Source organism: Rhea pennata, chromosome 20 (assembly GCF_028389875.1).
Source record: "Rhea pennata isolate bPtePen1 chromosome 20, bPtePen1.pri, whole genome shotgun sequence".
Lineage (NCBI taxonomy): Eukaryota > Metazoa > Chordata > Aves > Rheiformes > Rheidae > Rhea > Rhea pennata.
This window is the reverse complement of record NC_084682.1, coordinates 12,193,699-12,208,446: the sequence shown is the minus strand read 5'-3', so window position 1 is coordinate 12,208,446 and position 14,748 is coordinate 12,193,699.

Sequence of the window (14,748 nt, the reverse complement as noted above, 5' to 3'; positions counted from 1 at the left end):
ATCACTGTCCCACTTGTCTCACCTTCCTGTGTGCTTCTACTCCTCGTGCCGGGTGTCCCAAGTGGGCCTCCTTCGGTGCGGCTGAGTCTTTTGTGCAGGTATTTAGCATTGGTATGGATGGTCCCAAGCACGTGGCAGCGCTTGGCAAAGAGCCTCCTGAACTAATTTTAGAGGAACGTAGACACTCCTTGAAATTCTTCTGTGCAATCTGTCGCTGTAGCCGTAACACTTCTTTCTGAGATTCCCGCAACAGGTGGTCAAACTCGATGACGTTCAGACAACGAGGGTCATCCTGCAGGAAATGCAAACACGACATTGTATCGCTCCCAAGCTCGAAAAGATAGAACAGACCCAGGGCAGTGATTTAATACACAAGCTCCTGAAGTGTATTTGGAGAGACGCTGGCAAAAACTGGGCCCAGCTGTAACATTGCCCACAAAGGCTTTGGGTCCCCAAAGCCTCAAAAACAGTCACTGTACATCCTGTGTGTGAATATATGATGATTTCTCCCACAGATAAAAAGCTAGCCGATAATGCTTCCGCAACCATCTCAGAGCAATGCATATTAAAGAGGGCTTTTCTAAGTGTGACTGTTGTACTTGCCAGCAGAGAGCGTGTCAAGATAATAGTATTTCATTTCCCAGCAAAACAGGAGTCTTAACTGCTTGACTGCCTGGGTTGGGATGTCAGCATTCTCTGGAGCCCTGTGTGTCCACAGTGGTTGTTAGGATTTTAAATGCTAGGCAGAATGAAAACTAACTGAGACTTGTTCAGTTCTGACTCAGGATTTTTATTTTAATTTTTGATTTCTAACTTCTTCAAGGAGAGGAGTATGTGTGGACTCCCATCTCTTATGCAGTTGATCACTGCTGTCTACTCTGGATCCAAAGCCAGCAGAAACTGGTACAGTTTTACTCTCACAAAAATAGATATGTCACCAGTTTAATTCTTCAAAGGGTTTCATGTTTTAGGAGGCTGCAAAAAACATGTATGTACATGTCCATAAAAGCTAGTTACGAAAACCTGTCTTTACAAATGTGCTGCTGGAGGAGACATTGCTCATTCCCCTGGAAAGCTCATAAGCCAGTGAATTCAACACATAATTGGTATCCAGGACAAATTTAATCTGCTTCCCTGTTCACTTCTGATTGGCATTAAAAATAGTATGTTCTTTATAAATATGATACAATTAATGCAGAAGAACATATTCTTATGCTACAAAGGGGAAACTGAGGCAACATTAATGTGAACTGATTAAAGATTCAGGAAATTAGAAGCTGAGCCCTCTTCTGTACCAGACCCATGTCTGGGGTATCACAGTAATAGTTCTTTATGAAAAATTGGGCATGGCTATATACAAAATCTCCCTTCCTCCACCAAAAAAAAAAAAAAAAAAAAAAAAAAAAAAAAAAAAAAGACACTATTTTCAGCAGGCAGCCTCCAAAGGAGGCTTGTTCTGGGGGGAAAAAGAGAGTAGAAAAAAGCTCAGTTTTCTCCTCACAGTTTCTATTATCCATGTCCCCTGCAGCTGCCTTGCTCTTTCCTGAACTACTCAGCTTCCAAACACTGCCAGCTGGAGAAGCTGTAACACAGCGTGCCTGTCCAGTGCCGTGTCCAGCCTCTGATGCATCCACCACTTCTGTGATGTGGAGGGCAGCCACCAAGGGCTGCAGGTATGTATTTTTCACAGGCCAGCTCTAGACCATGTTCATCCCTCTTCTAGCTTCCACTCCAATAATGCCTTTATCAGCTTCTGTCCCGTCATCTACAAACAGTGTTAGAACTAATTCTTGGCAAGAAATTGCAGCCTGATATTAGCTGTAGCTGGAGATGGTTGGAAGCCCATCACTGGAGCATGAGCCTAAGGAAATCATTTTATCCTCTCTTCAGAGCCCTGACTTTGCAACACAAGATAAATGATTTTGCAGTTGGATGTGCAGGTTGTGCTGCCACTGGAAAGAGACTCGATAGCTCCATTTCATAACTATTAAAATATTTGTGCTGATTTAATTATACTAGATTAAAAGTGATTTGGTTACAAACTCTGAACACATGCATAATATCTCTGCATAGGAAACCCTTTATTGATGTAATGTATTTAGCATATTGCAGACAGATTAGGTGAATTTTGAATTTTAATTAGTTGAAAATTAAAATTTTATGAACAGCTTACTTGATAGAGAAATGACAAAAACAAGAACAGACAGTATTTTCCTCTCTAGCATTCTTTGCAGATTCCTTGCTCATGTATAAATGCCCCGTTGTCAGTGCCTTGGCAGGTTATATAAACAGATGTCATGTCCTGCCTTCTTAGTTAGAAGTGGTCACCCATGCCCTGGCCAGGCAGCAGCTGAATTCATCAGCCCTGAAGACTGTACCATGTGTATTTCTTTGGATGGTAATGAATCTTGCTCATCTGCCTTTGTCATGTTCCTCTACAATTTGTCACTGTCCTAGCCCTTGCAGATGCCCACCATGCTCTGGTATGAAGATCAGACCATTTTTGAAGGGGTCTGGTTCCCCTTCTGTGGGGTCTGTGGTGAGAAATCGGTGGGATAAGAAGGAAATTTCTTCTCGATGACACTATAAAGCACATTCAGACCTGGACAACACCGATGGTTTAATGTCAGAAGGGATCACCAGGACACCTCTGTACAAACATAGAACAACTCCAATTATTCTTGTGCTGACTAGATCTACATTAGGGAAAGAGGAAGAATCTAGCTTCAAACCCATAGTGAAAATGAACACATGGAGAGTTCAGCTGCAGAAACAAATCTGCTTTCAGCAAGGAAGTTTGTTACCTAAATATTTATGTAAATATGGTAAGTAGAAATATAAGTATTAATTCAGCTCAGCTGGGAAGAGGAACATAGTATTGCATTTGACCACATCTGTATTAGTGAAAAAGGGAGAATCCAGTGTGAATCCTAGAGCTACTGAGCTTGTCCTGAGAGTTTCTTAGCTAACCTAACCTTAAAATGGCCAGTTGTGAACAAAGACGTATCTGACATGCCAGGACAGATTGTTTTAGTCACCTTGAGTGGGAATCATTTCACCTAATTTCAGATGTCTGCAAAGGCTGCCTTTCAAGTCACTGCAGAAAAAAAAAGTGCTTTGAGAGAGTAATGTGTCTGACCAATTTTAAACATCTTTCTCAGGATGAGATGAACTATGCCTTTTATCCCACTATTTACCTGGCAAGGTCTGTGCTGGTGTGGGTAATAAAGGAAACATATGGTCACCAGCCCAGTTGTACACTTCAGCATTGCAGATGTTTTCATGAACAACCATCTTTATCTTCTGATTTGTACGCTTAGTAATAGTAACAAAACTTTATACATGTAGTTATTGTCAGCCTCGCAAAGGCTGTGAGCAGTCACTAAGCTGCAGCTCAAGATAGATTTAGACTGAGTTTTGGAAATGTGATCGGCTGATTTAATTTTTAAAGAAAAATTTGTGAAGAAGGCCCTGCTTCTACATCCTGGGTGAAACCCAGCACTATGAAAGATCATCCTATACCCCTGGCTTCTCAGTGCTTTCCACAGGAAGAATTTTAGTTGCTGCTGAAAATGACGGCTTGGATCTATGAATCTGTAGGGTGAGAGGTGGAATATCCTCGCACATGCTGTTCTGGAGAGATCCATGCACTGTCTCTGCCATACACTCTCCCAGCTTCCCCTGTCCCAACTCACATATTGAAGGCACTCTGCTTTCAGTCTGCACTTGGACTAGTTAGCCTTATCCCAGTCTCCGGAGCCTGATTCCTGCAACTGGTATTCCATCATTTGTCCCCAGTCAGCGAGTGATGTCCCGGAAAATTTCTCACCTTCCCTGCAATGAGTTTAGCCTGCAGCTCACGACACTCCTGCTGTAGAGCTTCAATCTGTTTGTCTTTTGCCAGGAGAGCACTGGCTTGCTCTGTCAGGTCCCTGGCACGCTGGCGGGCAAATGCTTTTTTACACAGCTCCAGACTGGAACCCTTCAGAGGCACTGGAGCTGTTACCTACACCAGAGAGAGAGCAGCAAGGGAGAAAGTCACGTGTTGGTTTTTTATTAAGCATTGCCTCAACAGCCATCGGGCAGAGGACACCACCAAGAACCATAGCCTAGCCACAAAGGGCAGACAAGCAGACAGAGGAGCACAATAGACATACAGAAAAGTGGAAGGAAGGAGGAAGGGCTTATTAGAGAAGTGGATCAGAAAAGAGGTGGGGAAGAGAGGGTGCTCAGCAGGTGGGGTCAGTCAGCACAAGGGACTGCAGGAAGAGCAAAAGCAAGTAGGAAGGGGAGCTGAAAGCATGATGATGGGAGAAAGACTGAAGATAGCAAAGAGAAGTGCATGACAGCTGGAAAGACCAGTACAGGAATAAGGTTTGAGGTGGCCAAAACAGGAAGAGACATGGAGATTTTTGCAGGGTCCTAGGTAGACACTGATGGGTAGAAGATACCATCAAAGGGGAGGCAAGTGAGAGTCCAGTGCCTGGACAGGCACCAGCGTGGTGCAGGGGAGATCTTCAGCCGAAGGAGCAGTTCAACTTCACATGCTGTCTGCAAGGACAGGGGAGAGCAAGGGTGGAGAGCTCAGGAGCACTGTGAGGGGAGGGAGAGATGGGCCTGGGCAGTAGCCTCCAGGTAAAAGCCCTAGGCAGTAGCTGAGACTGACCTGAAGAGCATCAGGTCTCATGTCTGGCCACAGTCTCCCTGAGGATCAGCACAAGTGATTGTCCCTAGGGCAAATTCTCCTACTGAGTACCGGCAGCATGAGCCAGGCAAGCAGGCAGCTTTTTCCCCTCTGCTTGTCTCAGCCCTCTGTACAGCCATGCAGCAGGGCCACATCTAGTCCCTGGATTTAGCAAACTGCCTCTTCCTGTGCACAAAGCCTGACTATCTGGCAAGGGGAAGGCTCTCTCCCCTCCCTGATCTGGAAAAGAGCATCTCTGCAAACTCTTCTTTCTCAGGTCTTCTGGAGCACCTTGTCCATGCGCAGAAGCTGTGCACAGGGCCTTGGCTCTGCAGGACCCACATAGCAGGCACTGAGATCAGCTGCTGCCAAACTAACCTCAGCTCCTCAGGTCCCCTTCCCTGACCATGTAGCTGCTTTGCCCTGCATCGAGACACCCTCTGCCCGCCAACCTGCCATGAGCCTTCACTACTAAAGCATTTTCTGCTGCAAGGAGACCTGGGCCAGCTTATGGCTATTTCTCTGAGGTGAGTAACCCAGCAGGTCAACTCTTCCAGCGCTCACACAGTTATTAAACAGTGACCACCCCAGGGTTTTGTTCATAAAAAATAAAAACAGTATTTATGCAGTTGTTGCAGGAGCTTTGCTGCTATTGGCTGTATATAAAATGATTTCTCTTAACATAGTATCTGACAAATCCATCTGGCAGTAACTACTCTCCTGCAAGTACCAAAACCCAGTGACAGACGGGCAGATCAGTGCCCAGGGAGAGAGAGATGAGACAATGCCAGGAAAATTCCCTCCACCTTCTCTTTGGCAAAATTCTCGCTTCCTCCTTCCTAGTCCTAAAGGGTTAGCATTTCCCACCACAATCCCTGGTCTTCCTCCAACAGGAAAAAAAAAAGGTTTTCCCTTTCTCTGCTGCAAGACACCTTTAGGAGGCTTGCTCAAATGCTTATTTGCAAGATCCTGCATTTGACAGTCATCTCCCAGCACTCCTGTGCTATGTCAAAAGCTACAGAGTTTGTAACAAACGGCTGTTTAGTTGGAGAAAGAAATAACATGTGGTTTGCGCACAAATGCAAGCGAGGTGGGGATGGGGTGTAGGAAAGTACTGCACTCCTTCCGGTTTTGCTTTACTGCACTCTTATTCAAATACTTCCTGTTTCTTTTTGCTGAAGTCAGATGAATTATTTTCACAACCATCCCAGGGTAAGCTAAGCTAATTACCTTAATTAATACCTTAAGGTAGGTGGGCACATTTACAGCAAGAAACCAGGCAGGACGAAATTACTCAAAACCAGCTCTCCAAGCATGAAAGAAGAAGCTAGTAATTTGTCCTCCTGATATAGGCTTGTTGGGTTTTGTGATCCTTTTATTGCTGCTGATACACAAAGTATGTTTGCTGTGTGGCCTTGCCTGGTTTAAGGAGGGGGAAAAGAAAACGCCTTTCTATTTCAGCCAATTCTGCATAAAAATAAGCATAATAACTGCAGGGTTGCTGTAGCTGCAGCAAGAGGACCAGGTGACAGTGTGATGTTCCAGTGAATGTGTTCCTTCTCACGAACTCAGCAATTCTGGCCATTCCGCTTCTGGAAGGGTTTTATGTCACCTAAAGGTGAGGGAGCTCTCAGGACAAATAACAAGTGAGAAATCTTAGTGCTAAAGAGCTCTCCTAGCTCAGCTTCCAGTGCAGCAGCACGAGATGAGCGTGGCCCCATGCTGTGTAGGGTGAAACACTTACGACTTTGAGGTTTGCCTCCTGGAGTTTCCGGGCTCTCTCCTCCAGGCGTTTGGCGATCACAGCCAGCTCTGCATTCTTCCTCTTTAGGTGTTTAACCTTCTCCTCAGTCTCAGGGAAGCAGCTCCTACGCTAAAAAAGCAGATGGAAAGGTTTGAGGTGAAGTGCTCTCTCACTCTGCACTCACATCCTTCCTCTAGCAATGCACTGCAAGTATTAGAGATAGCCAGATCCCCAGCCCAGCAAGACCAGCTCTGTGTCCACAGGAACAGTGGAGGGCTTTTCCCAGTCCTTCCGCTGGGGACTTTGCCTGTTCTTACATAACTGATCCAAACATTAAACCCCCCCCCGCCTCCTCTCGTCTCCTCTCCAGTCATTGAAACCTCTGTTTTTCTTGATATTTCTTACTGTTAATGTGACTTTGTGGTCCCCCAAAGATGCCCCTCATCCTCATTCCCAGGTTGTCCTGTATGGTTGCTTTCCCTCTGCAGCATGTAGTTATCATCTCCACTCTTTGCAAGCTCTCACTTTGCTGGCTGGTCCAACTCAGCCAGGAGGGCAGGCCATGTGCGTCTCTGGGCCTGTTGTGTCCCCTGAACTTTGGGGCTTTTTCTCTTGGGCTTTCAATCTTTCTAGTTTATTTTTCTGGTGTTCTGATACTCCACACATCACTCCAGATCTGGAGAGAACTGCCATAGTATACTGCAAGTTTCTCTGTTGTCTTTTCTTTCTCAACTTTGAGACACAAGTTAGAGGGTAATGGGGAAAAAGCAGCAAAGAACCTTTTCATGTTTACCAACCAAAGTTTTTTCTCTTTCTATTTATTCTGTATGCTCTTAATCTCCTTGTATTTGTTTTCCATCCATTTTGATAAGCTGCAGCTTGCCAATGGGTTGCTCTCAAAGTCACGTCCAGATTTGTGTGGCTGTCTTTTCACATCAGCAAAAATGTCAGGTCAACTGATCCTTCCAGTTATTTTCTTTCCTACCGCTGTGAGATCTCTCGACTGACGCTTGCTTTTTTCACTGCTCTATTTGCTTCTTTTCAGTTATAAGGGCAAGACTGATTTTTAAGAGTAAGATTTGATGACAGCTGACACAATAGATGCTTTGCTAAAATTCAGGTGACTAGTGAAGGGTAAAGACCCCTGGAGTTCAGGTCATACTGGATTTATTTTTTTATAGTAAGAAAATTATCTAAAATATGTTTTGAATTTGGTGATATGAATCTTAAATGTTGAGTGGAGCAAATAAAGTGATCAAATTTTCAAGGGCATTTTGAAGGGGAAAAAATCAACCTGTGTTGGCATCTTCTCAGATGCTTTCCCACCTTCTTCTGATCCTTTTTAAATCACAGTGACAGCACAGGAGATATGAAAGTACTATGAGTTTTATGCTGGGAAATGGGGGGAAAAATTCCTTTGGAGAGTGATACAGCCATGGGGGATAACCTGTTTCCAAAGGTGTGTGGAGGGAGCACAACACAGACAGTGCTAGCATGAGCAAGGTCCTTGCCCTTGCACTGTGCAGTGGCATTCAGCAACAAGGTTACTGGTAAGCCCCATTTCCCAGCACAATCCCCTGCCTGGAGCAGAACCTACTATCAGCATCGTGGCACTAGCGTCCACCAAACCATACTGAGAGCTCTGAGTCCATCCATTCCTGAGAGCTGGTCCTTCTGTCCAGGTCCTGAAGGCTGGAGTGTGTCAAGCACTGGATGTCAGCTGAACTTTTGGGGCCTCCACAGCTTTGACCAAGCCAGGGGTGACACTAGTCTAACTGCAGCACTGGGCTCTAGCTGACTGAGGGGCTGAGCCTCCACAGTGTATTTCTACTCTCCTGAGCTGGGCCTGAGCTGGCAGACCCTGAGCTTGGCAGACCAGTGAGCAAGGGTCTTGTTGCAAGTCAGGGTCCTGTGTGAGGAACTGAATAGCTGTGGCTCCTGAAGCTCATAAGCCTGACCAATGCTGAAGGTGACTTGGTCCCAGATGCATGGCCAGGGTGGTGGCATCCTCATGTGACAGAGCTTCCAAGGGCTGATGTTCCTTGGGCTTCAGCAAGGAGACAAGAAGGGAAACATCTCCTCTGCTTATTTTACCGAGTTCCCAGTTGGCCATTGTGGACCTGGAGCTGCCCAAGAGCACCTGAAGATGTGGGAGCAGGATGAAATGGGCAGCCAGTGCTGGGCCACCTGGCCTTGTTTTGGGTGCCCTGCGGTGCAGCTGGGCGCCATGCTCCTGTGAGAGCGGGGGGCAGTGCTGCACTGCTCACCCAAAGTCAAGGCAGCAAGTGAATCAGTGTTTCTGCTTTTCCACTTAAAGAGGAAACAAAAGCAACTTCCCCCTCCCCTGCCATCAGCTTGCCTTGGCTTGCTCTCTGCCAGCTTTCACAAGCAGCTGCAGAAAAAGTCTCTTGCGGGTGCCGGGGGCAAGTAGCACTGACAAAGATGGCAGGAAAGAGGGCAAAGGAAGGATGTCCTTACTTGATATGATGAGAGAGGGTGCCTATTCAGGGCAACGGCTGTGCAGTGAAGTGTGAAGGCATGCAAATGCACCCGAGAGACCCAAGGCATTCAGACTTGCCTTTCCTCCTGGCCCTCCCCAGATGCCATGTGTCAGCAGCTCTCCGAGCTGAGCCCAAAGTGGCCAATGCCCAGCTTGCCCAGGACCAGGACTCCCTCCCCATGGAGCAGCCCAAACCTCATGCACACAAGCCCAGAGCCAGCTCAGCATCCGGCCAAAGGGCCATGTCCTCCACTCACCAGTAGGCTGTTCTCCTTGGTGAGGGTGGTGCAGCGGTGCTGCAGGTCCTCCAGCGCACTCAGGAGCTTTGTGTTCTGTCTCACGAGGAAGCCGTAGTCAGCCCCACTCTGTAAAACAGCATGGGAGAGGCAAGGCAACCGTTCACATCCCTGGGGTGAGGAGGAGAGGAGGATGCAGCTGTACACCCTCCTTGCTCCCCCCACCCCAAGTCCAGCCTGATTCCCTGCTGGGAGGCCAGCAGGGTCAGGGTGCAGGCAGTAAAGTGGCAGGGTGAGATGTGGAGGAGCCAGAGGCTGGTTTCAAGAGAACGTGAGGAGCTGCAAGCCTTTGGGGGACCCAGGGAGTAACAGCTGTAGCTGAGATGCTCCCAGCCCTGCCTGCATTATGAGCAGTTGCATGGGCTTCTTGGCTCCCTTTCCTGCTTCATTCCTGCCCTAGTGCCTCTCTGTGATCCAACAGGATGGTCCCGGGGCTCCGGGAGAGATGATGGGTACAGAGCTCGCTGGAGAGCTTGCAGGGAGAGAAGAGGAAGAGGATGGACACATGCAGTCGGGATCTAGGCAGGCATGGAGTGGCCTTTGAGGCCAGGCTACATCTTCCACACGTGACTGGGACCCGGGAGCTGGGCTAGACAGGACAATTCTGGGGCCATGGCGATTGGTGAGGGAGGACTCAGTTCAGCAGAGCTACTCCACCTGAGAGCCCTTCCCTGTCTATGAAACAGCCACCTTCAGTGGCTCCAGGGTAACAACTACCATCTCCACAACAGCTTTATGGATGGTTTCAGCTGAGGTTGAGGCCTAGACCCCTCATGTTGTGCCCAGCTGTGCTGCTTGCTGTTTGATCCGGCGCCATCTGAAACAGAGCTCAGTTAAACAGGAACAGAGTTTGTAAGAGCCAGATGGGCAGAGCACGAGCCCTTAGCACCTCGGGTGGCCTTGCCACTGCAACATGCCAGACACATTTCCTGCTTGCCATGGCTCAGAAGGGAGCCTCCAGCACCGTGCAGCTTTTGGAGGCAATGAAAGCTCCTCCCCTGCCTCCCATCCCAGCTCCCTGCCAGGCTGGCCCTGAAGCCAGGCCCTGGGTACTGCCTTCTCTGTGTCAGTCACCGGAAGAAGGTGTCATGCAGGATTTCTTTGCAAAACATCACTCTTATTTTGTCACATCAAAAGCAACAGCAGCTCTGTCAGGAGCTGTATATATAACTTGTGGTTACTACTTCCTGCTCTGAGCTGCTAGCTGCAGGCTCACTACAGAAGCGGAGTCCCGGAAAGTATTTCTGTGCATTAGCAAAGCTTCTAGCCTAAACTATTGCTTCACAGCTGCCATATGGCAGCAGCAAGCCACACATCTTGGGAAAACCTGGCCAGATGTTTTCCCAGCAGTCAGGCAGATCTTGCATGACCTGCTTCTATGTGCCCAGGAAGTTTGTGCTGGTGCTGCTAAATGCCCAGGGCCATCCTGTTACATAGATCTGCATCTGCAGTTCATAAGCGAAGATTACAAGTGAAATATCCTCCAGCCGCTGAAGAAATGCTTGCCAAACTCTCTTGGTAGCAAACACCAGTTAGGCAACTCACAGCACTCAGACTGCCAGGTACTCCAGAGAATCTGAGACTGGCTAAAACTCATTGCACTTTTGAACAATAACATATTTTGGCTTCTCTGTTGCTTCTATTGGAGAAAAAGTACTGGAGATCTTCCTCTGGTGCCACAAAGCCTGCACCATCAACTCCTCTGGTGTGGTTACCTTGCGCACGCTACCCACCATTGCCCAGGTGGGCACAGTGGTCAACTTCTCCAAATCAGCTTGGTGCCAGCATTTCTCCGTCGAAGCTCTTGCACCCATACAGAAATGCTTTGGCAAGGCAGGGAGGAAAAACACAAGTGAAGGAGGGAAACCTAAAGACTCCCTAAAAAGGTAACACCCAGCCCTCCTCTCTGGCCTCCTGCAGTGCCCTGTGGTCTGACCAGCCCTCTGAGCCATTACAAGGGGATATTAGGCGCCACAAGTTTGCAGCTCCTTGACAGAGCAGTTGGCAAGCAATCACCTTGCAGAAGGCTTGAAAAGGTTTCTCCTGCATTTTGGAAGGATTTTTTTTTAAAGGGGGAAAAAATCCATAGGAAGCGATTCTACCTCTTTCCATCTGCAGGAAAGAAAATATATATACTCTCTATGTATATTTTCAGAGACCTGGGTCCAAACCCTGAATCATCAGTCACACCCTTGCTGCTTTACTAAGCCTGTGGTTTCCAGGAATCCCCAGGGAATATCTCCCCACTGCCAGCTCCACATGCAACAAAACACTTCCTTGGGCTGGGCACCCAGGCAGGAGATGCTGCAGGTGCTGCTGGAGGGGCTCAGAGCCAGGATGAGGGCATGGCGGGGGGGCGGAATCCATAACAGGGAGACAAGGCTTCTGACATTTTCAGCGTCAGCTTTCTGCAGGTGCTAATTAGTGCTGCCGGCACTGCAAGAGGGACCTTTGGGGCACCTACATCTAAATAAGATCATTTCTACATTTGAAACCCCTCTTCTGCAGCTATAAAACACAAGGCCTTCATGAGACCAAGAAGCAAAGACTCCCAGCCACTCACCCCCTGTCCTGGGCGAATGCCTATTGGAGTTCAGCCAGGGTATCTTCATGACTCCAGAGCCAATGACCTGGTAAAGGCTGAGATGTTATTTCGTGGGATCCACTGGCATCTCCTGGTCTTGCAGGGCTCTTAGGTAGGGTGCTGCGGGGCAGGAGACTCTGGCTGCGTGCATGGTAGGAGGCACGCTTTCCCCTTGTAGGCACCTTCATGCTGCTATGGCTGCTATTTCCCAGGGCTTCACCAGGAGAGGCTCAAGGTCCAGCTGCAGAAATGCTGGAGACTAAGATGTGGAAGATCTTCACCATGCCACCTCCATGCTGTAGTCAGAACACCAGTCCTACACAGCCCCTATTCAAGTCTGAGCAGGGACCTTGCTGCCTCGGGAAAGCTTTGCTGAACCTTTCCCCCTCCGCAGCAAGCTGGGACAGGCGGAGAGAGGGGCTGGGAGTGCGCTGGCTATGTAGCTTGAACTCTCTCCGCTAGGACAGCATACCATTTGGAGCTGAAGAACTGTCTAGACGTCATCCCACATTCATTAAACATTCATTCCCTATAATGAAATAGCTTTTAATTTATTAACCGCTCCACTGTTCTTCATCGCTCCACTGCTCCTCAGTGCAGTCTCACTCCAGGCCAAGCCTGTGTTCCCCTGTGTACAGGGCTTTTTGAAGGAAGTGAGGAAGTCATTAGAGAAAAAAGGCACAGAGGACCCCCTAGAAGTGACTTGTCTTAATAAAGACATGAAAAAGTGCCTGCAGGAGCAGAAATCTGAATGCTTCCTTTAGGCATGGATTTTTTCAGGGAATTGCAGTCAAGCAGGAGCAGAGCCGTGGCTGAAATCGAGGCGAGACAGGATGGGTTTCTTAGGGAACTCCAGGGCAGTTGTGTCCCGCAGCCAGGAGCTCTGCCTTCCTCAGCCACTAAAAACTCAACTGCAGTGACATGCTCTTTGGCTATCAGGGAAAGTTTTTAAAACCAGAGTAATTCAAGAAAAGAACAACATAGGCAGACAGAGGAGAGCAGACCACATAGCTCCCCTGTGCAGCCAGCATGCAGCTTCGAAGCCTCTCATTACAGGGGAAATGGGATTATCTGACACCGCTTTTAGCAGACAGATCCAAAAATACAGTTTCTTCAGGATGCGTCGAGAACAGATGAACAAAGGAAAGATCTCAGCCGGATAGCTGCAAGAAAGCTTTTTCTTTTTCACCAGAAAACTTCAAAAGGCCACTGAGACTTGCGGTAGATTTTACAGGAGGAGGTTCCCGGCCAGAATGCTAAATGGATCATGCAGTCAAAACCCCCCAGGAGCACCTCAGACTCCAAAGCAGTCTTAAAAGTCTTGTGAAAAACTTGCAAGAAGCCATTTGGCGGATAGCAAATTAAAACATGGTGAGGACGACAGGCTCTGCCTGCAGCGGCTGCTCTGCAATGCGGCTCAGGCGGCAGAGCCCTGCTGCCAGGTGCCTCACAGCACAGCCCTGCACAGGCTCTGCCTGGCACAGCCGGCGGGAGAGGGCTTCCCCAACGCCAGTCAAGGAGAATGTGCCAAAGCCTGAAGCAGCCCCATTATAAATCACCCTGCAGAAAGCCAGTGGACGAGGAGGAATTTACTAGGTGGACCCAAGAGCAAGAGGTCTCAGGTGGCTTTTGGAAACATGTGTTCTCATGACTGATTTAAAAGAATATATATAATATAATATAATATATATAATTTTTAAATGTTCTTAGGGTGAACTTTGTGGTCTGTAGTAGGTATGGCTCAAGCTGCCAGGTTTGCCTTGCACAAGTCATCTATAAAAACCAAGGCCTCCACTGCAGTCACTGTTTCCTACCTAGTACTTTGCCAGTTGTTTTCCTACTGTCTTGGCTATATTAAATCCACCACCTCTCTCATTTAAAATCATTGTCACCTGTCATTTAACAAATTCCAGGCCTCCACCATGTTCAATTCCTTTAGCTGTTCTGGCTTTGGTAATTGGTTTCCTTAACTTCTCAGACTTTGCCACTTGGAAATGAAAATTGCCATTGCAAATCCATTTTCTACTCCTCCATCGAGTTTTAAAGGAATCAGCACACTCCCAGAACAAAGTTATTTTCTGTAGGCTGCTATTCTGCAGTACCCTCACTGTATGTGAAGAGCAAGTCTAAAATAACATCACTGTTCGGTCAGTGAGTGAGCAAGAAATCCATCAGCTGTCATTGCAGGAATAGCCCTGTAGTGGAGCAAATATTACGCAGGTGAAGGTAAAAGCGTTATTTTTGTCAAAGGTATGACAGAAGTAAGAGAGATGCCTGGGATGCAGTCACAGTTATTCTATCACTCTTTTCATCTCTAGTCTGTGTCCCACAGCAGTTGTTCTTGTTCCTTCATTTTATGTCAAATTCCTGGTTTTAGACACAAATATCTCCCTTCTTTGACTTCATCACACTTCCTCCCCAGCTCTTCACCCCATATACTGTGTATCAATTCCTGTTTTCATGATTCAGCTTTTTCTCCTACCATTCATCCTGCTTCCAACATACTGTTTGCCTTTATTTATTCCAATTTCCTCAATTGTCTGTTTTTTATCATCTTGTGTACCGAATTATGGAAGAGATAATCCATGCAAGGCTATTAATTTCAAAGATACTGCCTCCAGCATGGGGAGTGTTGGAGCCACAAATTGCAAGATATTGAGTGAATATTCAGAGAAACGTTCACTACATATTTGCTCTGTTCTTACACCCTTCACTAGGCACCGTCTGTTGGACACCATCTGACCACTACAGATCTTCCTGTGTTCCTCACAACATGAATGAGGAAATGAATGAGTTTAAAATGAAGTATGCAGGTAAAACTAGAGTATCCCAAATTCGTACCATAATTCTCATAAGCTTTGTATGAACAGCACCATCATCAGTCCTGGGAAAACAAACCCAGGTACTTCCTTCAGAAGCAGAAAAATCAGTGCAATATCC